At 38.8% G+C, this 27,045-nt stretch overlaps 1 long non-coding RNA gene across 1 annotated transcript; it reads left to right on the top strand.

The window, feature by feature from the left end:
* Positions 1 to 26,917, top strand: LOC139478189 (uncharacterized). The gene is made up of 3 exons (XR_011654296.1): positions 1 to 45; positions 23,063 to 23,138; positions 26,905 to 26,917. It is a non-coding gene; the product is annotated as an uncharacterized lncRNA (long non-coding RNA).
* Positions 26,918 to 27,045: the final 128 nt, after the last annotated feature.

The following is a 27,045-nucleotide window of genomic DNA, read 5'->3' as shown; positions in this document are numbered from 1 at the left end:
AGCTTCAGCATCATTACTGGCCTCCAGTTATGAAGTAATTGTACGGTAAGTGCACCCATTAATGCACCCTATAAGGGAAAAACGTTCGGTACAACTGATGACAGTAACATTTTGATTAAGCCTCATTAGTGTATAAAGGTAGGATGTAGACGAAGTCTTATATGTACACATTTTAGTGGTCTTACGTGTATAACTCACAGGTAGGATTTAGATGGGGCGCTACGTACACGTATTACTTGTAATGGTGGTATTTTTATGAAATCATATACGTTTAGTTTTCAATAGCAAGAATTCGATGAAATTCTACAAATATTGATAACAATGATGGGATATAGATAATAAGTTTACAGCTCAATAATAACATGTAGGTTGAGTCATACGGGTATAACACACAATGGTAGGCCGTAGGCTGAGTCATACTGGTATAAAATAAAGGAACAATGGCAGGGTGTAGATTTAATCATGCGGGTATTACACACAATGGTAGAATGTCTATTGAGTCATGCAGGTAAAGTTCACAATAGTAGGGAGTAGATTGACTCCATTCGTCACCACGCGCCCCTTTCCGTAACCTGCAAGAAGACTCGTCCCCTATCGATGAATATTATGTGGGAAAATACGACAAACCAATCAGAATGCGCGTATGACTTCAAGTTCTTCGTCAAAGAATCCCTCAGAAATAATTTTTAATTTTACATATGTCTTGCATCTAAAAATATACCCCAAACAGTTAAATGTGTTCAACCATACTGTAAAATTTCGCATGCCCCTGTGTGCTTTAAATTGGGGAAAGACATGTGAACCATTACGCAACGAGTTGACAATTGTTTTAGGGATGCCCGTTTCCATAGTTAGTCACGAATGCATTGACTCATACAGGTATGACGCACAATGATATGATGCATATTGAGTCATTCAGGTATAGCTCACAATGGAAGGAAGTAGATTGACACATTCAGGTATGACGCACAACGGTATGATGCATATTGAGTCATTCAGGTATAGCTCACAATGGTAGGACCTAGATTAACATATACAGGTATGACACACAATGGTAGGATATATATTGAGTCATGCAGGTATAGCTCACAATGGTAGGACCTAGATTAACATATACAGGTATGACACACAATGGTAGGATATATATTGAGTCATGCAGGTATAGCTCACAATGGTAGGACCTAGATTAACATATACAGGTATGACACACAATGGTAGGATATATATTGAGTCATGCAGGTATAGCTCACAATGGTAGGACGTAGATTGATTCATATAAGTATTATACAAAATGGAAGGAAGTAGATTAAGACATACAGGTATGGCGCATGATGGTAGGAAGTAGGATGAGTCATATACGAAGGTGTATGTAGGTGTATAGAGTGAAGGGGGAAAGGAGATATTTTCACGACCGGTGTAGCCATGAGAGAAAATACCTCCTTTCCCCCCGTTACGAGATGAGTGAAACATAATATTTCACGAGATACATGGAATATCCTATTTATTATTATACTTTTTGTGTAGTTTTCTACCGAAAATTTCGTTTTTCATTATAATGTAAAACCGCGAAACATAAATTCTCCTTAACTAACACACAGGGGCGTTTCACCGCCCCTTGTAATATCGACTTAAATTTTTTTTCTGAGTTTGCAAATTCTTTAAAAATATAAACAGAAGTCTCAAAAAATATTCAGGGTCACGAAAATTCTTTATAAATACATTTGGATGTGATTATATACAAAATCGACTTCAAAAACATATTCTTGAAAGTTACGAGACCGCTGTTGGAAGCGACGGAAAACACTCGGGTCAAGTAACAATAATTGCATTTTGCGAAACGAACAGTCTCGATTGACGAGTTAAATGAGAAATCTACAATTTATAACGAAACATTTTCGAGAGAATCACAAACGGCAAGAACCGATATTAACTCCATAAATGATTATCTGTCATTATTTTGCCTGTTCAATGTGGAACTAACGTTAAAATTACGTCAACAGTTTGTGCATGGACTGAACACTTACGATTAAGGGAGGCAATTTGAGGAGAGGTAACTCTTGTATGGCATTAGTTCCGTCAAGGTGTTATGTTCACTGCAGTGAAATATCAAGTGCTATGTTCACTGCAATGAATTTTATTTTTTTCTCAAATCCAGAAAACTTTCACACTGAAGCATAAAATAAATACAAGTATGACGCACAATGGTAGGAAGTAGATTGCATTCTACGGGTATAGCGCACACTCGTAGGAAGTGGGATGAGTCATATAGGTGGTTCCATGTAAGTTGAGTCATGCAGGTAAAACACACAATGGCAGGAAGTGGACTGAGTCATATTGGTATAAGGCATAATGGTTATATGTAGGTTGAGTCATGCAGACATAAAACCCAATGATAGGAAGTGGATTGAGTCGTACATGTGGAGGGCACAAGGGTTACATGTAGGATGAGTTATACAGATACAGCTCACAGTTTTTATGAAGTAGATTGCGTCATACAGGTATTACGCACAGTGGTAGGAAGTGGATTGAATCACACAGCCATAACTAACAGTGGTATGATTTAGGCTGAATCCTACAGGTATAGCGCACAAAGGTTAGATGCAGGCTGAGTTAATGCACAGTAGTAGTACAGTACGGAAAGCAAACTATGCCGACACAGCACGCAATAAGCATTCTATGCTGACGTGACATACACAAAACATTCTTTGCTGACCAAGCATGCATGAAGTAAACTATGGTGACACAGCACATACAAAGCACACTATGCTGACACAGCGTACACAAAGCACACTATGCTAACACCGCACACAAAGCACACTATGCTAACACAGCATACAAAAAGCACACTATGCTGACACAGCATACAAAAAGTAAACTATACTGACACAGCATACACAAAGCACACTTTGCTAGCACAGCATACACAGAGCACACTATGCTGACACAGCGTAAACAAAGCACACAATGCTAACAGCATACAAAAAGCACACTATGCTGACACAGCATACACAAAGTAAACTATACTGACACAGCATACACAAAGCACACTTTGCTAGCACAGCATACACAGAGCACACTATGCTGACACAGCATATACAAAGCACACTGTGCTGACACAGCAAACATTAAGTAAACTGTGCTGACACAGAATATATAAAATAAACTGTGCTGACACAGAATATATAAAGTAAACTGTGCTGACACAGAATATATAAAGTAAACTATACTGACACAGCAAACATAAAGCACTCTATGCTGACACAGCATATACAAAGCAGACTATGCTGACACAGCATACGCAAAGTAAACTATGCTGACACAGCTTACAAGAAATAAACTGTGTTCTTCACAATAGTTCTCAGAGGCCACTTACTACTAATGTCAGCGAGACAATCACAAAATCTTGGAATAATCTTCTCCTAAAGTTAAATAATGTGACTTTTGTCTCGCTGCGTCCTCAGCTCCCAGAATCCTGTGATGTTCTTTAATCCACAGTCTGAAGACACACGCATAAAGTGTTTTGAAGCAGTACTTCTTCCTCAGATATTGATTTCCCCTCGACTGTCCGGGAGTATCACACTATACCCCAACTGTAATTTCTGACAGCTTAAGTCGTTTTGGTGTGTGAGAAAGGAAATGATAAGTGTGTGTTGTTTGGGAGAGTACAGTTTTGGGCTTTTCAAGAGTTTCTTTGATTCTCCTGCCAACGAAAATCTTCCGTTTCACGAAATGAGGACTCAGGAAACATACTTCGAATGGGACTCTGATGGCACAAGTCGGGATATAATTCCAGCTAGTCTAGACTGGCCTAACTTTTGTCCTCCCATTGCCCCAATTTACAACTGCCTTCCACCTTATATCTTAAGTGGAATTATAAAGGATCACTATGACCAAATATAAGATAAATCGCAAAGAACAATGAAGAACGAAGCGTGGTTTATTTAACGATAAAACATTGTTCTATCATGACGTCATTTCTGGAGATTTGAACATGCGCTCGCTACTTGATGACGTCGTATATTGAACGACGTTATTTATGAGAGGGAGTGTCTAGTGAGTTGTTCCCCATAGATGTATAGCTGGGCAAAGCAGATACACGCGACGGCCGAACGATCGCATACAAAAGAGGGAGAGATATGCCAATCGGTAATGGGAGAAAAGGTACTGGTAATCGACATGAGGATTGTGAGAACATGTGGGAAATACCCACCCGTGCACAAAATGGACTTGTCCGACATTGCCGGGGTCGGATTCTGTCGAGGGAGTCATCATTATTTAAATACCGGTCAATATTATTCAGTCTTGTACATTTTATCATCATCCTTAAAGAGACTGTACAAAATGTTTTCATATAAGAAATTAAAGGCTCGTGGTCGTTGGCAATAAAACAACTCCCACCCGTCGTGTATTTTTTAAACACAATGTAGGATCTAAGGATATATTTACATAAAACTGTCAAGCTCAGTCAGCCTACACATTAAAGCACCTTCTCAGCTTACCAGCCAAGACGTAACATATTCATAACAAATGGGAATATGACAAATTGGCGCATGACTCATAGGGTATGTGGCCGTGTATATGTGGCAAAAAAATAGTATGTATATCTGACATACGACAACTGTGTATATCTGACATAGAACTACAGTGTATATGTAACAAATAAATAGTATGTATATCTTATATACGACAACTGTGTATATCTGACATAGAACTACAGTGTATATGCAGCAAATAAATAGTATGTATCTGACACAGAACTGCAGTGTATATGTGGCAAATAAAAAGTATGTATATCTGACACAGAACTGCAGTAAGATACACACTCTCTATGTGAGATACACACATTAACTCTATGTGAGATATACACAGCAGCTCTATGTGAAATATACATAGTAGCTCTGTGCGAGATATACACAGTAGCTCTTAGTATGAAAAACACGATAACACTATGCTACATATACACGATAACACTATGCTACATATACACAGTAGCTGTATGTGAGATATACACAGTACCTATCTGTGCGATATACACAGCAACTCTATGTGAGATGTACACAATAACTCTATGTGGGATATGCACAGTAACTCTAAGTGAGATATACACAATAGCTCTATGTTGGATATATACAGTAGCTCTATGTGGGATATACACAGTAACTTTATGCTACATATACACAGTAACTCTATGTGAGATATACACAGTACCTCTATGTTAGATATACACAGTAACTCTAAGTGAGATATACACAGTAACTCTATGTTGGATATACACGGTAACTTTATGCTACATATACACAGTACCTCTATGTGAGATATACACAGTACCTCTATGTGAGATATACACAGTAGCTCTATGTGAGATATACACAGTACCTCTATGTGAGATATACACAGTAACTCTAAGTGAGATATACACAGTAGCTCTATGTTAGATATACACAGTAGCTCTATGTGGGATATACACAATAACTTTATGCTACATATACACAGTAACTCTATGTGAGATATACACAGTAGCTCTATGCTACGTATACACAGTAACTCAATGTGAGATATTCACAGTAGCTCTATGCTACATATACACGTAACTCAATGTGAGATATACACAGTAGCTCTATGCTTCGTTTAGTGCTATCCACACCCGCCTTGCCCCACATCGTCTCTGGTCTCTGTGTGTATGGTATGATATTGCCTCCCACCTCCCACCCACCCACCCCCACCCCCGTTTATGCTCTTGTAAAGCTCGGCATATTACCTGTAACGTCTGGACTGTGTCTTATCTGTAACTGTGAATGTGATGACATTGTTAAGCACCAATTGCTTTACTGTGATAGCCTAATGAAACAGAGAAATGTGCTTAGTGAGTCTCTATTTGACAATGTTAGCCTTGAAACATATCTCAGACTTGAAGACACGTCTAGTGATGCCGTCAAGATTCTGACATACCTCGGTGCTATTACAGATGTGGTCCAGGACATGACACTTGACAGCTGGGCAACATTCATGAGTATCGTGGCTAAACATGTCAGCTCATGGAACTTAACATCCATATTGTATTTGTGGAGCTATGTCAAACATCATGTAAATATAGTTTCACGCATCACTTCATTACTGCTTACCCAGCTCAATCTGTTGTATTTACATGTATTTTGTCACTGCCGTTGTCAAATAATGTAATGTAATTGTATGTACTACTCTCCAAATCATTGGGGGAAATAAAGAGTATTCATTCATTCATTCATTCACAGTAACTGTATGTGAGATATACACAGTAGTTGTATACTACATATACACAGTAACTCTATATGAGATATTCACAGTAGCTCTATGTGAGATATACACAGTAACTCTATGTGAGATATACACAGTACTTCCATGTCAGATGAAAACTGTACGCCTATTCCTGTTCTGCACAGCAGTTCTATGTCAGACATACACAGTATGTCCATTCCTGATCTGCATAGTAGTTTTATGTCAAATGTACACAGTAGGTCTAATCCTGATCTGCGCAGTAGTTAGATATGAAAGCTAGTTCTATGCCGAATAAACGTAGTAGCTCTGTGTCAGATATATGAACTACTTCTTTGTGAGATCTTCTCATAAGTTCTGTGCAAGATATACATAGTACCTCTAAGTCAAATACACACAGTAGTTCTATGCCAGATATACATAGTACCTCTATGTCAAATATACACAGTAGTTTTGTGCCAGATATACATAGTACCTCTATGTCAAATATACACATAGTACTTCTATGTCAAATATACACATAATTTTGTGCCAGATACACAGAGTAGGTAGTAAACACAGAGGCGCATTCGTAAGCAATCGTCACAGAGCAACTCTATTATCAACATAAACAATACCACAGTATGTGCACTAAACGCTCGTTCGGTAAGGACTCAATGGAACTCAATAAATATTTACCGGAACACGAGGTTGATCTACAGCTATTCGCTCATGAAGAAAACACTTCATGTGGTAATTAAAAATCTCGTTCCTGGTGGATACTTTCTTGTCAGTTGTCACATATTGAGGAGGCAATGTGGAGGATTAGATGTTATTCATAAATGAACTTTCAAGGTGCATGAAACAAGTCAGTACACATCTTAAATACTGTAGCTTACAGTTTGTGGATTTGCGTATGACAACAAATGGTTCGACATTTCAGGTAACTGTCTTCCGACCTGCGTTTTCAAAGACAAAACACTATTTCGGCAAAGTCAGTCATTGAAGATCTAACTGATATAATTGAAACATTTATTGGCACAAATGAACATTCTCTTATGGCTGGGGATTTCAACAATGATGTCAATTTTACGTCTTCGTTTCCATCTCACTTTCTTTATCTGCTCTCCACATCGGGTCTTGAGCAGCATGTTTCCGTTGCTCTTCCATAACGAATCAAGCAGTATGTAGTCCATCCTCTTTTGAGATTATTGTGAGAATACACATACAGACAAACGCACAATCACCAAAACGAATCAAGCGAATTGTGTCTGCAAACAAGAAACAATTCTTGTCAGGTCATATCTATTACAAATCGATTAGCCAAGCCAAGGAAAATGCAAAAACGATGTTAAAGCAACTCATCGAGTAAACTCACTTTCCAAATTCTGTATTGATCAGGTAAAGAAACGTAGAGGTGAAGTGTCAAGTGTATCTCAGCATGCCCTGCTATATGATGAATCATTCTGTGAAGAAGCACTCATGGTGCTAAAGTCACCATGAAGGAAATCTGCACCTGCATAGTCCTGCGCACCAGATCCAATTCCTACACGGCTCATGCGAACATCAATACATGATTCATCATTGCAAATTGGAGCAGTACCAATATGTTTCAAAGAAGCCTAAATTACACCACTCATTAAGAAACCATCATTGAACTCCCTGATTTTCAAGAACTACAAACCAGTTTTTAATGTGCAGATCTAAGAAAGCTTGTTTGAAAACAACTCAGTCAACATCTAAACAACAACAGTTTGAAGGAAGTCTTCCAAAATGCATACAAAGCCAGAAACATTACTGAAACATCAATGGTAAGACTACAGAATGATATCTTTCGAGCAATGGATCGACAAGTAGTGCTCGACCTCTCTACTGACTTCGACACTGCGGACACACAGATCTACATCTCTGGCTTGGTTCAAGTCATATCTCACTGACCGAGTTCAAGTGTGTAGCAACAAATCAATAGATTTTCAGTGTATAGCCAGTCAGATAAATTATTGGGGGACATAGACTTCAGTTCCACAGTTACACCGATGACAAACAGCTCTGATCGGCCATATACATTTGATCTGATCTGCATCTGACATTTACAACAGCCAAAGACTCGAAAAATCTCAGAACCTGTGACTCTTTCAGAGATTCTCACGTCTCAAATAAACGTATCAATCGAACCCACTTTACTTCGCCTAAAAAGCAATTACTCTTTTCACAAGTACTGTACTGGGTCTTTAACACTTGGCTGAATGCTTTGTGCAGGATAGTGTCCGACATCATTTCTTCATTCACACACCTTTAGTAGTGTCTGGTGAACTAGTTGCATTTGAAGTTAAATAGAAATAATGAAACCAGTCTTTAAACTTAACACCAAAACACATCCTATACACGTGACTCATGCAGTAACGCCCTACATGTGCTAAGGGTGCCATTCCTGATTTTGAGACTTTCAGGGAAGGTCGATTAATCTCTGTCGACCATTATTTCTGTCAATCTTATTGATTCTTTTCAGCATACAGTGGTGATTTCATTCATTGTTTGTGTTTGAACTGAAGATGAGCGTCTACCGACTGTCGCCATGCTGGAAACAGGCAGAAGTCAGCTGGCAGTAGCCAATACGTTCAATGTTTCACAGTCAGTGATTAGCAGACTATGGAAAATGTACCAACAAACTCAAAACGTTGACGTTCAGGGCGTCCCAGGTCAACGACAAGAGTAGAGGATCGATTGATCCGAAACTAGGCTCTACGAAATCGAGATTAAACGGCGAATTAAATTGCTGCTAACTTTCATCAGGCTGCTGGAGTACAAGTTACGGGTCATTCGATTAGAAATCGTCTATATGCAGTTCATCTGCCTGCTCTATGGTCACGTGTTGTGTAGCCCCTAAGAAATTGTCACAAAGTCAAAACTAGTGTAATGCTCGTCATGATTTAAGATGAGTCACTCCCTTGATAGACGTAGTCGTATCTGGCGACGTCGAAATGAACGTCAGGCCAATGTTAATCTGAGACCTTATGACAGATTTGGCGGTGGATCCGTGATGGTGTAGGACAGCATCAGCTGCATCACTATGACTGAGCGAACCCCACTCCGTATTGTGCAAGGAAGGGTCACTGGAGAGTACTGTCGGGACAACATACTGACACCCTTTGGTGTCCCGTTTACAAGACGTGTGGGTCGAGGTTTTGTCTTTCAGGACGACTACAACGGCGATTAACGTGCAGCAATCGTCAATGCTCTCCTCCAGCAGCACAACCTCCGTGGCCAGCAATGAGCCTAGACCTTTCCCCCATTGAACACGTCTGGGGCATGACAGGGAGATGTGTAAGCCAACGTTGGCTAGCTGGCCAGGAGCTGCAAGGGGAGAAGGACAGGCTTCCTCAAATCGCCATTGCGAAACGCATACACAGTATTCCTGGTCGAGGGACCAGTTGACAAATCGTGGCATTATTATATACTACTGTTCCAAAAAAGTCAAATTTGAAATTACCCATCTTACCCCTATCGTCCTGGAAGAAGGTTGGCCGTCATGACATCTATTGTCATACTTCACTACCGATTTGAATGTGTTCCCAGTTTGTTTATTATTTCATACAAATATTAGTAGAAACTGATAGCTCTTACAATTTTGGAATTTTACGTTATTTCCGAGCATCCTCAACTTTTTAAAGGATATATGAAACATTTAATGAATCAATTACACAATACGCTTACAAATACTCAATGGGTGCAATCCCTACTCTGTCACAACAAATGCTATGAGTTTCCAGCTTAGGCAGAAAGGTGTTGAGTGGAGTTATAGTGATCCTCCGGGGGCACACTCTGATCTTCGTGGCTCTGACACAAGAGTCAGAGTACCAGACTCTGATCTCCATGAATCCACACATGTGCCTATAAGCAAAGTTACCATCTATATATAAACTTTACAGTTTCCCATTCAATAGATATTTTTGGAGATTTAAGAAAAGGGCAGTGATAATGACTATTGTGTGCTAAACCTCAGGGTTGGGTAATATTGGACTGATTGAAAGGGACAAAGTCATGCTTCCAGAGGTTTGCCCATGAGAGAGTATCAGGCGTACAGCTGAACATGTGGGCACTCATGCATACAGCTGTTACATGCTAAAGTTCGTTTATAATTATATAACAGCCTCTCCTGGGAGGGCAACTTCGTTCAAGATGGCAGTTCCCATCGAGTGATCGTGTTCAATTTTGCCAGGGTAACTTGTTGGACGAAAGAAATGGTTCTGTCATCACTACATTATTCCGATCTGACATCGTTGGCATTTGTGGCATAGTTTCATATGGAAGAAGACCAGATCTAGAATTATATGAGACAAGTGACTATGGCAGAGAGGTTTTCAGGACGAGATACTTAGGTAGTATCATTGGAAGAGTTTGAACTCTATCCGGACATGAATGACTGGGACTAAAATCATAGTACACAGCCTTGTGTTTAATGGATGAATCAAAATCAATCTGCCACAGTTATTTTTTTCAAAAAAAGCCCGAAAGAACTTTGCCCTTTCATCTGATGCCTTGAAATCATATTTCTCTCCAGAGGCGAAATTACAAGGTACTGATTCTAGGTAGGAAACAGAAGGCGTTTCGACGTACTGTTCAGAGATCAGAAAGTTAACTCATAGAGCTTATTCAGATATGAGGAACACTGACGTTGATTGGCTAGCCACGGATCATTTCATAAACGAAATAGTGCCAAAGGAACATAGACTTGTTGTAAGATTTGCAAAGGTAGAAACTTTGATCAGGCAGTGATTAGACACAACAGAAACGTTGGGATCCCCTGTATTTTCTGCGGGTACATTCGCACCAATTGTGAAAGAAGATGTGATTAAGAAAATCTTAGAACAACACTTATGAGCTACATTGCACAACAACAAGATATCCTTTCAAGAATTTCTGATACTATTACCTCATTAACCTTGGGCCATAGGACATACCTCAATTCAGCAACAAGAATTTAAAAGGGTGGAGGCCGTGGGAAGGGGTCGATAGTGAATGTGAGAATTCAAGAATGTGAAAGAAGTATGTCTTGTTTGCATCCGTTTTATGAGAAAGGAATTCATATATATGGGATGGTTGAAATGCTTCAATTTCTAAGGAAATAATCTTCATTCATTAGAATAATTGGTCACATTTGCATAAATAGCCGAAATGGGCCCAAGAATAAGAGGATAAAGATGTATCTGTCCTGTTGTGATCTGATTCTTGATGTAAACATTTTGAGAATCATGAAAGCTACGATAGATAGGACATGAAATAGAATTTTCAGTTATACTGAATTCATCTTGACTTACTAACTTCAGTGGATATTTGCAGCCAGCAGATATATTTCAACAGATATGTGGATTATTAGCTATGAGGTTGTTAGCTGATCCAGAAATCATTGTCTTTCAAATAAAAGTGATAAAAGTAACTGAAGAAAACATAACTTTGTATGAGGATACACACATTGCGGCCTTCACTCTATGACATGTCCTACAGTTGACAAAAATATTTGTCAAATGTCCAACCACATAGACAAAATGCACATATTGAGATTACCGCATGGATTTCAAATATTCAGCATGGAGGCCTGTCAGAAAGGAGAAGAGGAGAAAGACTCAAAGGAGAAGTTTTCTCTAAGGATTATTCCGATCTATGATGTACTAACTTGGTGAAATTTGAGATCAGTTCAAAAGTATCAAACAGCCTTCACGTAGAATACCATAGCATAAGGAAGAGGGAGTTAGAAAACTGATTCAAGAAATGTTATTGGACAACCTGCTTGTCCTTTCTGATTCCGTTTCTACAAAATAAGATTCTGCATTTATTTCCGCTGTTTGTATTCTCACTCAAGAAAAGAGGGCCTGCCGATTCCTCATATTCATATTTATTCCTCGATGATACATTGTGTAGTCGGTCAAGATCTAGCCTGCACAATTGCCTGTTTTGTGCTTCTGTTGGTATTTTGAAATTCAACATGAAGTTAAAGCAAAAGTAGCCCTTTCTTCAGCATTTTGGTTATAATAATTAGCTAAATTGTCCTTTGAAGTCACTGACGACCCTGCATGTTTCTCTAGACTTATGCATTAAGCACAAGCTGGTCACGTGTTTCATGTATACTGGTGATCAGAATGTCAATAATAAACATGTCAGTGACCATCTTGACAAACACTCATTAGTTCTTAATCAGTTGGGAAGAGCAGAGGAAAATCTTAAACCAAGGAAATGTGAACGCTTTGAAAAAAATTATTATCATGGACATGTTTCTATGCCCAAAGTGTTGCAATAATCATACGGACAGATCATCTTGAAAATTTTTAATTTTCAAAAGAAAATATAACGACATCCCAAAAGTCTATATATAAGTATATATAAGTCTATATGCAAACATGTTCGTTCTGATACAAATGTTACTGTCCAACTATAACGTATCTGTCGCGACTTCGTGTGAACATATTCATGGACTGACTGGTAAAGTAAAGCCGCTTTAGGTTTTGTGTATTAACATGGACATAAATAGTACTTCAAGCACAAGCTGTCTTTTTTTCACATTTAGTTTAGAATGGCCAAATGGTAGGTTTCCTAACGACCTAACAAATTCTAGAAGAAAGTCAGAAATACTAACTAAGACACGGGAAAGGGTTACGTTACTCCGCGTCACACTTCACAAAATATCCACATTCGAATATCGAGACGCCCGTGCGACGAACCGGGGATTTTTCAAGTAGCCCTCAATTCTTTTTACAGATAGTTTTACAAAGTGGCCGAAGGGAGGGCTGTGACCAGACTAGGTGACTTTGATTGAATTATGTCTCGGTGATCAATATTAGCTGCTCAATCGACATCTCTTATTGCAGCTGCCGCCTTGCTGGTTTAACACTACAACGTATTTTTCCGGGGTTTTTTATTTAATGAAATGAATGGTATTGAGAAGGAGAATTCATGAACTACACATTACCGTAATTAGGAAAGATTTCCAAGGATTTCGTTATAAAGAAGATAACGCCTGATCTTCTGAGATATTTGTATATGAAAGATTTTACAGACATGTATGTATACTCGACTATCCAATGTGGACGCTTAATTCCAATGACTATCACTGGGACAGTCATGCCTATCACTGGAACACTCATGCCTATCACTGGGACACTCATGCCTATCACTGGGACACTCATGCCTATCACTGGAACACTCATGCCTATCACTGGGACACTCATGCCTATCATTGGGACACTCATGCCTATCACTGGGACACTCATGACTATCACTGAGACACCCATGACTATCACTGAGACACTCAGGTCTATCACTGGGACACTCAGGACTATCACTGGGACACTCGGAACTATCACTGGGACGCTCAGGCCTATCACTGGGACGCTCAGGCCTATCTCTTGGGCACTCAGGCCTATCACTTGGACACTAAGGCCTATCACTGGGACACTTAGGCCTAACACTGGGACACTCGGGACTATCACTGCGGCACTCATGACTATCACTTGGACACTTAGGCCTATCACTGGGACACTCAGAACTACCACTGGGGCACTCATGACTATCACCGGGACACTCAGGACTATCACTGGGGCACTCAGGACTATCACTAGGACACTTAGGCCTATCACTGGGACACTCAGAACTATCACTGGGACGATCAGGCCTATCACTTGGACACTTAGGCCCTTTCACTGGGACACTTAGGCCTATCACTGGGATACTCATGACTATCACTGGGGCACTCAGGACTATCACTGGGCCACTCAGGACTATCACTAGGACACTTAGGCCTATCACTGGGCCCCTCAGGACTGTCACTGATACACTAGTGACTGTCACTGTGAAACTTAGCTTGTCATAGTTTGTTGTAAGTGTTTTTGTAACATTTGTCGCGTGTCATGGCCAACAGTGATGACTGAAGTGGATTGAGGCGGTGTTCATGGTTGATAGAAGTTTACTCTGTAATATTATAGGAAGGCATCAATATTAACTGACGGAAAAGAAACCAAAAGCAACTTTACTACTTTAAAAATGAAATACAAAGTAAAAAATCAATCAATGCAAAACATATCGTCCATACATACCAATGTTCTATGCAGAAAGTGATACACGTCCACGACACATTATATTATGTAGTAAATGCGAAAAAGCGAAACAACACGTGCCGCATGGACAGCGGAAACTATACGTGCGTAAATGGTATTTAAATGATACTGGCGTTTTGTCAGGCACTCACACTGATAAAAAAAACCCCACAAAAATGCCACGACTGACACCTGAACAACGCAACCTGGCACGGGGTATGATGCAAATGGGATCCACCCATGCCCAGGTTGCTAGAACTTGTGTGTGCTCCCACGTTGCTGTAACTAACCTGGTGCGTTATAGACAGACCGGGAAGACATTAGACAGGCCAAAAACAGGCAGACCCAGGGTAACTACGCCCAATGAAGACCGATACGTACGTACTTTGCACACCTCTGGAATCGATTCCTGACAGTGACTTCATCAGTAACGAATGCCATAGGGCACATGGTTAGTCGACAGACAATGGCCAGGCGGCTCAGGGTTCAAGGTCTGTTCAGAGCTGATGGAAGACAGCGTGTGTACCGTCGAAGGGGAGAACGAACGGCGGCATGTTGCTTCCTGGAGGTCGTGCCGCATGGTGTAGGGGATGTTATGGTGTGCGTGCTTGCGCGCGTTCGTGACGTCATCAGAAGTCTGGCTTTTTCTGTGCTTGTAGCAATGGGTGGTCATACATGCTATTAATGTGACGTGTCATTGAACTTGATCGATTTTATTTGTGTGTGCCTTCTGTCCACTACATTGGAATATTTTTTTTCCCATCCCACCTATAATGCCAATATCTAATGCTGTATGACTGTCATTTCAAAAGTTGATATCGTTGAGATTTTGATCTGTTCAATACATTTTGTTTTTTAAACAAGAGTGGTTTTAAACTATGACGTACTTTATTTTTGCCATCGGTTTATGTCTATGTTAAGTAGATGGAGCAATATGTTCTACCAAGAGCTGTGACGTGACAAAAAGTCAGAAAATACAAATACTTATGCTACATATATGTATAAATATGTTATGTACTAAATACAGTTAGTATTATTTTCCAGCTCGTCTCTTGTGATACGTGTACGATGTCTCAGGTCAACTGATGGTGTAACAGTTAGAATACCGTCATGTCCAGATACTAGATCAGTTTGGGTGGCATTCTTCAAAGGACGTTAGATCAACTTTCGAGGTAGTGTGGAGCACGCACTTAAAACAAATTAAATTTACAAGGGGTATACTGGGTTTTACTGACATTACGGCCGCAGAAAATATAATCATGATTGTTTAATGTTAGTGGGAATTTGGGGTGGTATTAGATACGGAACTATTGATATTTTGCACATTGAAGTTGAGCAATGTCTGTTGTATGATATATTAGGCTGGTGCGGACCGCTTATTGATAAAACCGGAAGAATTGTGAGGGTTAGAGTAGAAAGCTTGGGACGGTGCGAAACCAGAGTAATGGGTCTAATATAACTCTCGTGCCACGAGCACTCGATATCGCACAGAGATCCAACAAATAGCTGCAGTCCTGAATTGGCATACACGATCAATGTAATGGTCATTCAGCGGCTATAGAAGAACATAATAATGGCGTTTATAGTTAGTATATTTATGAATATGTGTCACCTGGAAGACTTGAAGGAATGCTCGTTCTTACCGAGACGAAAGTGGAGAGCGAGATCAGTAATACTGGTGTTAAGGGACATAATAAAAATCAATAAACAGTGTGAATAATATGAAAAACGCACTTCTTTGCCTTCCCCTTAATTAACCCGCCGTTCTGTTGGTCACAGTTCGCAGTTGTTTAGCCCTATGACTTAACCACATAACCTACATATGCCTGATAAGTCGCCTGAAAGGTGGATGTGAAGATTCAAATTATATTATTTCCCCTCACTGAAAGCATTTTCTCCATGTGGAAATGTTTTATTTATGTCCTTCACTATATAGGTGTACGTGTATACGTCGACTCTGCTTTTGGCAGAGATTTCTTATGAATATGGAAAGGGTGTTGTCGCTGACCCGCACCACTCTATTAATGGTCGTAAGAGGCGACTATATTGGACCGGTCGGTCAGGCTTTGTGACGTGGCTCCGATGGTATGGGGTGTTGTTGATGTCACTGATTTGCCACAACAAGTAATCATATGCTTTCAGTTCCGAAAGCAATGCCTTGTGTTGGACTTCTTGTTTCACAACACGTTGACTGCAATACATGTTCCAGATTTGGGTTTGACTGACATCACCAGCATGTTTCACTTTAATCCAAGTGTTCAGCTCCTTGAAGTTAGTCTGTAGATCAGATACACAAATGTGCTTAAAGCCTTATGTCTATATAAAGGGTGAAGGTAGGAATCATCTCACAACAATATCTCTGAGTAACTGAATCATCCATCCTTTTCCATTAATATGCCACCATGGTCATTCTTTGAAATATATAGGGCCGTGCCCATGTCAGCCCTGATACAGAGATGCACTGAGGTCCCTCTGATAAGATATCGTCAAAAGGTAGATTAGTGGACAGGACAAAACACATGCCTTGGAATCTGTGAAGATTTTTGTAAGTTCTTTTATATAACGATACTTGGCAATTCATCAAAATATATAACATATTTTGCTCTGTGTGTGTATATGTCCACAAATCCCCAATGGCTATAGCTTAACCCGCGTCGCTTCTGGTGGGCTTGTATAAATATTTTGTGACATGCCCTCAGTGTAGTTCAACAGGAGCTACATGCACTAGTCCTGATCAGGAAGTATATCGAACTTACACTTTACAAGTGTACAGAGTGCCCATTAAAGAGTTCATTTACTACATCTCATATATCCACAGTGTAACGCACTCCCATGTGAAGTAGCTCTTTATTGCCGGTGTCACGAAATATATTCGCCCCCAGAATAAAATCTCCCCCCGTCGAATTTATACCGGCACAGTTCCGCCCCTCTCGAAATAAACTCTCCCACACCCTACGAAATAAAATCTCCCCCCAGAATATTTCCTCCCCCGGTCGTTTTATAAATACTTGCCATGCAGTTCAATAGGTGATGTTATTTTGGGTTAGGTAATGTTGTAATCTATTTTTAGCCATTGATTCCATTACTTTGCATAAGTTCGAAGTTAGGGATATTGGTCTATATGAGTTAGCTTGATTAGCTGGTTTATTAGGTTTAGGGATTGGTATGACTAGGGCCTCTTTCCAGGGAGTAGGAACCTGTCCGTTTAGGTAGATGAGATTGTATAGTTTGAGTAGTTCCTGGAGTAGTTTTAGCGGGAGATTTTTAATTTTTTGGTAAGAAGTTAGGTCAAATCCTGGGGCTGTGCCCTTTTTCCTGTTTTGGATTACGTAGAGGAGCTCCTCCATTGTGAAGGGTTGGTTTATTTCTAGATTGTTATTGTTTGGTTCTTTTGTGGGTTTGTTTTCTGTTTTAAGTTTATCTTGGAATTTTTGGCTGAAGTTGGTGTTACTGCTAACGGCTGAAAAGTGGTTGGCGAGATTATTTGCTTTTTGGGCGGGGTTGGTTGAGTTGTTAATGTTAGTTTTTTTATATGTCGTTTTAAGCCTCTAATGGCGTAGATTTTGCGCCAGGCCGTTCTGGCATCTGTACGGTTATTTATACCTTCGCAGAATTTTTTCCAGTGTCTACTTTTGGTTAGTAGGACTAGTTTTTTAACCTGGTGGTTTAGTTCGTGGGCTATGTTTAGATGTTTGTAGTCGCGTTTTGCTTTATTGAAGGGTGATTTACGTTTTCGTCTAGTCTGTTCTATTTCCTCATTCCACCATGGTACCGTGGGTTTGCGTAGCCTGTCTTAGATGTTTTGAAGGGGATGGAGGTTTTGGCTGCGTTTATTATATAGTCTGTTATGTTTCTACAATAGGTTTCTGGATCATTATTTTCTATTTCGTTTAAGTTAGCTTCGTCGCAGATATCTTGGAAATGGTCCCAGTTAGCTTTATTGTAATTGAATTTTGGTTCTTGGTTTTCTGTTTGGATTGGTACGTTTGTATTTCCTATGGTTATGTTTATGGGGAAGTGGTCACTACCTAGCGGGACGTCGTGCACTTCCCATTGAGTACTTTGAGCTAGATCTGCGGTGCATATGGTTAGGTCGATAGCCGACATTTTTTGGGTTATCTTATCGTACCTCGTGGGTTGGTTGTTATTTAGGAGTACTAGGTCGTTTGTTTCTATCTATTCGGAAATTAATTTGCCATGATTATCTATTTTATCATCTATGCTCCATGTAGGATGGTGAGCGTTAAAGTCTCCTAGGAATATAGTAGATTTATCTCTTATTTTGAGTAGTTTGTTTAGATCCTCAGGTTGGACTTTTTGTTCCGCCCAGTGGTATCTATTTATGATGTTTATTTTTCGGTTATATGATGTGATTTTAATGCCATTGGCTTCTAGGTTTGGCGTGTCTATTTTTATTTCTTCGTAATTTATATCTTCCCTGATAAATATGATTAGTCCTCCTGCGGCTCTTCTTGTTTTTCGTTTAGCTCTGTCAGTTCTAACTGAGTTGTAGTTAGGTAGTGTGAATTTGGATTTGTTTTGAGAATTTGGTTTCCTGGATACAAGCAATGTGAGGGCCTTTATTTAGTTTAAATTTAGTTTTTAGTTCATTGCCGTGGGAGGTGAGTCCGTTGGCGTTCCACTGAAAAATATGTAGTCCTTCCATTATTGGGTTCGGGTGATTGGTGATTTATTTTTTATTTTATTCAGTGACTTCTTTTAGATGGAGGTTAAAGAGGAAGAAGGGAAGATGGGTTAATTTTAGATTGAAAGCTACTTTGTGGAAGGATTTCATGCTAGCTTTTGGTGAGTTTTGACTATGCATGTATGCTAGGAGTAAGGTGAGGTTATTTAGGTTTTGGGTGTTAGCTGGTTGGGGAGTTTATTGGGGCTGAGAGGGAAGTTTGGTTTGTTTTAGTTGGAGTAGTGTCTATTGTTTCCTCAGTAGTGGAGAAATCTTCGTCATCGGTTAGATTAAGTTTAGCTGTTTGAGTTTCCATAGGGGATGCATGTGATGTGGAGGGTTGTGTAGGTGTTTGCCGGATGGGTGTATCTGTGGATTTCTTAATGTTTGTGTTTTGTTGTTGTGCTTGTTTGTGTGGGAGTGTTGTTGCCATGTGGGCTGTAGGGTGCTTGGATGAGGGTCGTGTTGTGGCGGTCGTTTTGTGGTTTGTTTTGCATGCGGGGGTTGATGTTTTGGCTATGTTGAGATGTGGGAGGGTTCTCGGTTGGTTGAGTGGCTGCTTGTGTGTGTGAGGTGGGTGCGGTTTCTCGGTAGGGGCCCCAGATAGAGCTGTCGGTTATGGGTGTGGTGCTTGTTTGTGGGATGGTGTTTGGGTGTGGTGTAGGGAGGGGTGGTTTGGATGCGGGTGTAGCAAATTTTCGTGTTTGGATTTTGGCCGTGTCTATGTTTATGTGTTTGTTTGCCTGCTGGGTGAGTGTGTGTCTGTGTGGGCATTGGTTTGAAAGTGAAGTGTGTTGGGTGGATTTGCAGTGGATGCACCAGGGTGTGCATGTGCCTGGGCAGTCTGTTTGTGCGCATTTTTTACATTTAGTTTTAGGGTATGTGCATTGGGAGGCAGTGTGATTGTATTTGAGGCACTAAACCCAGATCAAAGCGGTTTCACTCTTGGCCGCTCAACCCTAGATAACCTCGCCCGACTAGAGCAAGATATGAAGAGAGGACAACTAAATAAACAATATACCACAGGCATCTTCTTAGACTTCTCTAAAGCTTTCGACATGGTATGGCACGACGGGCTAATACAAAACTTTAAAAAATAGGACTCAAAGGTCAGATAATAAACTACATCCAGGACTTCCTAAACAATCGTAAAATAACCGTGGGTATAGACCAAACACTATCGGACCAATGTCCCCTAGAAAATGGCACTCCCCAGGGCAGTATCCTCAGCCCCACCCTCTTCGATATAATGATAAACGATCTATTCGATGGCCTATCCCTTAAACTAAACACATCAAAATTCGTGGATGATCCGCACTAAAAGCATTAAGAGCATTAAAATGGCCCAAAATTTATTCCAAAAATCTCTAAATAAAATACAACAATGGGCTGACAAATGGGGCTTCTCCCTTAACTCAGAAAAAACAACAGGAATAGTATTCAAACTCCCCAGTTAGAGCCAGTTAGGCATCTTAGGGTGTTTAGGTCTTTACTGCATTTAGTTGTTAGGTTTTTGATGTGAGCATCCCAGGTGAGATGTTTATCGAAAATAAGTCATAAGAATATGGTTTGTTTTTTAAATTTGATTGTTTGGTTGTTTAGCTGGCTTCTGATAGAGACGATGTTTAGTTTATATGCTAGTCGTTAGGTATAAAGATTGTTTATTAACTTTAGAAGTTCTAGGACAGTTATTAACACGTGTCGTGTCAGCCCTATGGCATTCGCGATTGTCCACTTCCAGAAAACATCCTGTTTTGGTTTAACATGAATTAGTAAAGGTTAATTAGGGATGTCCAACACGTTAATTAATGTCAAAACACTGTCATTTCCTGCCCAGGATATCACACCCCTACACGCTAAGGTCGGTGAGAAACATTCTCATCAAAGAAAACACACAGTCAAGACTGTAGATTCCCGTCGTCTCGAATTGGATACAGTGATAAAGTCTTATATCAATATGTAGACTCATAAATATTGGTTTTATGTTTTAACGGAGATATGATGTTTTCTTATGAAATATCGCGTATTAGTGTAATTTGCATGCTTTACCATTCATTGCACCGTTCTAAACCATATGAATGTTGTAATATCAGTCAATCGGGTGGGACAACAGCCCAATCCTCGCTCTATAAAGGGGTATGTCAATCATTTTGTAAGTTTAAATGACCCCTGATACTTTATGAATACTTTATGACAGTTTATGGAGTCAAAATAAATGCTGATTATTCATAAACATAATGCTTCGTACTATAGGCCTGTGGCCTCTTCAGTGCTGAATAAAGATTGAAAATACATCAGTCAATCAAAGATGAAGGTAACTTTATACATCAGAGTTCTTGAGAATTTGTTCATGTTTTGTTCTTAGACTTACATTTCAACCATCGATTGTGTTCACATGTAGACTCAAACTGGTATATTAAAAAAATGTATACAGACAACAAAAAATGTATTAGAAACAACAAACTTCAAAAGCCTTCAGGCTTCAAAAGCCTGGTTTGTTTGCATTAAAATCAAAACAAAGGAATCTGTAATTAAAATGTGTAAGGTGAAAAAGCTTTTACATAAAAGAGCAAAATACATGGGGGAGAGTAAATATATAATTCTATATAACTTTTTGTGAATGGAGCACATTTGAAAAAAAAGATAATCCAAGCATATTCGATATTACCATACTAAAGAATTTATATCAGTCATATATTTCTAACTTAGATCACCCGTATGTAACTCAGGTAAAGCATGCATAACGGGGAACATTGTAATGTTGGTACAGTTTATAGTGTCTTCGTGCTTTAGGATTACACATTTTCATATTCCTCTAGGTTTTAATGTTTATTTGTTTATGTATTTTTTATTTATTTTTTTGTCTCCTTTATTTTTTCTGGGTGATATATTTATCTAAATATACATTTAGTTACTTGTGTGTGTGTGTTTGTTTGTTTTTATTTGTTGATTTTTATTGATTTTGCGGGGTTTTTTTCTTTTCGGGTGTGGGAGGGGTGGGGTAATCATATTTTTTTTAAGTAGTATATAACGTATGAATCCCTTCTCAGATTCACCGCCAGCCCGATTGTAACAATTACATGATCACTTTGCATTGTCGATGCCGGTTGATGTTGTTCAATACAGGCTGATAGTGGGTGTTTTTGAATCTATTCTACATGCTAATCATTTCGGGAAGATGATACACATTTCTCTATGTTTTGGGTTACTTTGCTTATATAATTTCCGATTATCATTCTTAGTTTTACTTTTTCTCTTCTGCTGCGGTAATATCCATCCGAATCCAGGACCTTTGCATAGTCAACATTTAAAGATTATATATCTAAACGTACGCAGTCTTAAAGACAAAGTAGATTTTATCAGTGCTGAATTAGATAGTTATGATGTTGTATGTTTAACAGAAACCTGCTTGCACCATGATATTCTAGCCACTGATATTACACTGATACCATTTTCATATCGTGGCCTGTATTAAGGAATATATTTTAGATCTAAAATCAGAGTATAACGGACAGCCTGAGCTGGAGGCGCGCGTGGATATATTGACAGTTTTTACGTAGTTAGTGTTAAAACCGAATCCTTGGGAGGATTAATAAGATTTCTGAATTCTGTTACAACAGTAACCGTACATGTATTTGTTACATTAAATCATTTCATTCACATTTGTTTGGTATGATTATGTCTTATAATTATTTTAGGATGGAAGGTACAGTTACCAAATAAAATATGCTGAAATATCAATTCATTATGACTATATTTCATTGTCTATTTTTTAAAGTAACCCTCCTTACATTAAAGATAACTTTTTAAAGACTATAGTAATTAAAGACATTGCAACAAACCGAATAATCAGGGGGGAGACTCTATATTGAGGGGGGCGCGAAACATATCCGCCCGGGGGAGATTTTATTTCAGAACAGATTCTCCGGGACACCGGTAACCTGGTAGGACAATGTGAAGGCAGTAGAGGTCACCTGTTAGGTACGGTTTAACCGCCATTACATGCCTGCAACCGCGGATTTCATACAGTAGTCATATCTTCATGTTCGTCATATTTCAGGTAACCGCTGCATCGTTGCTTGCTTGCTTGCTACTATGGATACCTGATATTGAGGGAAGTAAAGCTCATACAGAAAGTAAGTTCGACAGTAATCCGAAGATATTTCTCATCGGAACAGAATATAATCCGCATTATGCGTTATATCCAAATATGGAACATAAAGGGCACGGATTATACATATATATATATATATATATATATATATATATATATATATATATATATATATATATATATATATATATATATATATATATATATATACGGCAATCTTTGTCACAACACAAGTTAAGTGTCTCTGTACATTTTGATACACGTCACTACACTACCTCCAAATATGGAACATAAAGGGCACGGATTATATATATATATATATATATATATATATATATATATATATATATATATATATATATATATATATATATATATATATATATATATACGGCAATCTTTGTCACAACACAAGTTAAGTGTCTCTGTACATTTTGATACACTTTGTCACTACACTACCTAAGTGTCCCTCGGGGTACTTTTTGAAACACTTTGTCACAACACAACTAGTGTTTCTCTTGGTACTTTTTATACAATTTGTCACAACACAAGTTAAGTGTCTTTGTACATCTTGATACGCTTTGTCACTACGCAACCTAAGTATCTCTGTTTGTACTTTTTGATACACTTTATCATAACACAAGTTAAGTGTCTCTGTCCATTTTGATACACTTTGTCACAACACAACCTAAGTATCTCTGTTGGTATTTTTTGATACACTTTGTCACAACACTATCTAAGTGTCTTTGAAATATTTTATTTGACACACTTTGTCATAACACAAGTTAAGTGTCTCTGTTGGTACTTTTTGATACACTATATCACATTACAAGGAAAGTGTCTCCATGTGTTCTTTTTGATACACTTTGTCACAACACAACCTAAGTGTCTCTGTTGGTACATTTTGATACACTTTCTAACAACACAAGTTAAGTGTCTCTGTTGGTTGTTTGTGATACACTTTGGCACAACACAGCCTAAGTGTATCTTTTGGATTTTTTCGATAAAAAATATCTCAACACAAGTTAAGTGTTTCTGTACATTTTCATACACATTGTCACAACACAACCTAAGTGTCTCTGTTGGTACATTTTGATACACTTTCTAACAACACAAGTTAAGTGTCTCTGTTGTTACTTTGTGATACACTTTGGCACAACACAGCCTAAGTGTATCTGTTGGACTTTTTCGATACACCATTTCTCAACACAAGTTAAGTGTTTCTGTACGTTTTGATACACTTTGTCACAACACTACCTAAGTGTCTTTGAAATATTTTATTTGATACACTTTGTCACAACACAACCTAAGTGTCTCTGTTGGTACTTTTTGATACACTTTGTCACAACACAAGTTAAGTGTCTCTGTCCATTTTGATACACTTTGTCAAAACGCAACCTAAGTGTCCCTGAGGGTAATTTTCTATACTCTTTGTCACAACAAAGCGTAAGTGTCTCTGTTGATACTTTTTATACACTATATCGCAACACAAGTTAAGTGTGTCTGTACATTTTGATACACTTTGTCACAACCCAATCTAAGTCTCTCTGTTGGTACTTTTTGATACACTTTGTCACAACACAAGTTAAGTGTCTCTGTTTGTACCCTTTGATAGACTTTATCAGAACACAAGCTAAGTGTCTCTAAGGTACCTTTTTGATACACTTTGTCACAACACAACCTAAGTGTCTCTGTTGGTACTTTTTGATACACTTTGTCACAACACAAGTTAAGTGTCTCTGTCCATTTTGCTACACTTTGTCACAACACAACCTAAGTGTCCCTGAGGGTACTTTTTGCTACACTTTGTCACAACACAACCTAAGTGTCCCTGAGGGTACTTTTTGATACACTTTGTCACAACACAACCTAAGTGTCCCTGAAGGTACTTTTTGATACACTTTGTCACAACACAACCTAAGTGTCCCTGAGGGTACTTTTTGATACACTTTGTCACAACACAACCTAAGTGTCCCTGAGGGTACTTTTTGATACACTTTGTCACAACACAACCTAAGTGTCCCTGGGGGTACTTTTTGATACACTTTGTCACAACACAACCTAAGTGTCCCTGAGGGTACTTTTTGATACACTTTGTCACAACACAACCTAAGTGTCCCTGAGGGTACTTTTTGATACACTTTGTCACAACACAACCTAAGTGTCCCTGAGGGTACGTTTTCATACACTTTGTTACAACACAACCTGAGAGTCTCTGTTTGTACTTTTTGATACCCTTTCTCACAACACAACCTAAGTGTCTCTAAGGGTAGTTTTTGATACACGTTGTCACAACACAATCTACGCGTCTCTGTTGTTAGTTTTCGTTACACTATATCTATTTTGGTACACTTTGTCATAAAGCAAGTTAAGTCTCTCTGTGCAGTTTGATACACTTTGTCACAACACAACCTATGTGTCCCTGAAGTGTCTCTGTACATTTTGATACGCTTTGTCACAACACAACCTAAGTGTCTCTGCACATTTTGATACACATTGTCACAAAACAAGTTAAGTGTATATGTACATGTTGATACACTTTGTCACAAAAAAACCTAAGTTTCTCTGTTTGTACTTTTTGATACATTTTGTCAGAACACAACCTAAGCGTCTCTTTACAATTTTATACACTTTGTCACAACACAACCTAAGTGTCTCTGTTGGTACTTTTTGATACACTTTGTCACAACACAAGTTAAGTTTCTCTGTACTTTTTGATACAATTTGTCACAACACAACCAAAGTTTCTCTGTGCCTTTTTGATACACTTTGTCAGAACACAAGCTAAGTGTCTCTGTTTGTACATTTTGATACACTTGGTCACCACAGTAACTAAGTGTCTCTGTTGGAACTTTTTCATACACTTTGTCACAACCTAAGTTAAGTGTCTCTGCACATTTTCATACACTTTGTCACAAGACAACCTAAGTGTCTCTGAGGGTACTTATTGATACACTTTGTCACAACACAAGTTAAGTGTCTCTGTACATTTTGATACCCTTTGTCACAACACAAGCGTAGTGTCTGTTTTTGTACTTTTTTATACACTTTGTCACAACACAAGTTAAGTGTCTCTGTACATTATGATGCACTTTGTCACAAAACAACCTAAGTGTCTCTCATGGTACTTTTTAATATGCTTTGTCACACCACCAGTTTAGTGTCTCTGCACATTTTGATACACTTTGTCACAACACAACCTAAGTGTCTCTGAGGGTACTTATTAATACACATTGTCACAACAGAATTTAAGTGTTCCCGAGGGTACTTTTTGATGCACTTTGTCACAAAACAACCTACGTGTCTCTGTTCGTAATTACTTTTTGTCACAACACAAGTTAAGTATATTTGTACATGTTGATACACTTTGTCACAACGCAACCGAACTTTCTCTGTTTCTACTTGTTGATACATTTTGTCACAACACAACATAAGTGTTTCTGTTGGTACCTTTTGATACACTTTGTCACAACACAACTTGAGTGTTTCTGCTTACGCCACGATAGGCTTTATTACCACATTACTCTAAATGTATGTGCTTGTACTATGATACAATTCATTATCACACATCTTTAAGTGTTTCTGCTTGTACCGCGATCCACTTTGTCACCACGCCGCTCTAAGCGTTTCGATCTTTAAAACAATACACTTTGTCACCACTATCATGTGGATGTTTTCTTTATTTAAATAAAGTTAGTATACAATGATGCAAATACCAAACCAGAAACATATGTCATTTTATATATATATATCCTTGCATTTTAAGATCAATTTTTCATTTTATAAAGGCAATAAGGAAAACGTTCAGCAGGTTCATACCACGGCAATATGGCGGATATCATTCACAAACTGTTTGGACCTAAGCACGGTCATGGGAAGCACTCCGATTCTTCGAAAGGAGAAGAAAGTTACACGAAACAACAACACGA

Source organism: Haliotis cracherodii, unplaced genomic scaffold (genome assembly GCF_022045235.1).
Source record: "Haliotis cracherodii isolate W230 unplaced genomic scaffold, xgHalCrac1.p SCAF_4, whole genome shotgun sequence".
Taxonomy (NCBI): domain Eukaryota; kingdom Metazoa; phylum Mollusca; class Gastropoda; order Lepetellida; family Haliotidae; genus Haliotis; species Haliotis cracherodii.
The sequence above is the reverse complement of the archived record's forward strand: the minus strand, read 5'-3'. Positions and strand labels throughout refer to the sequence as shown.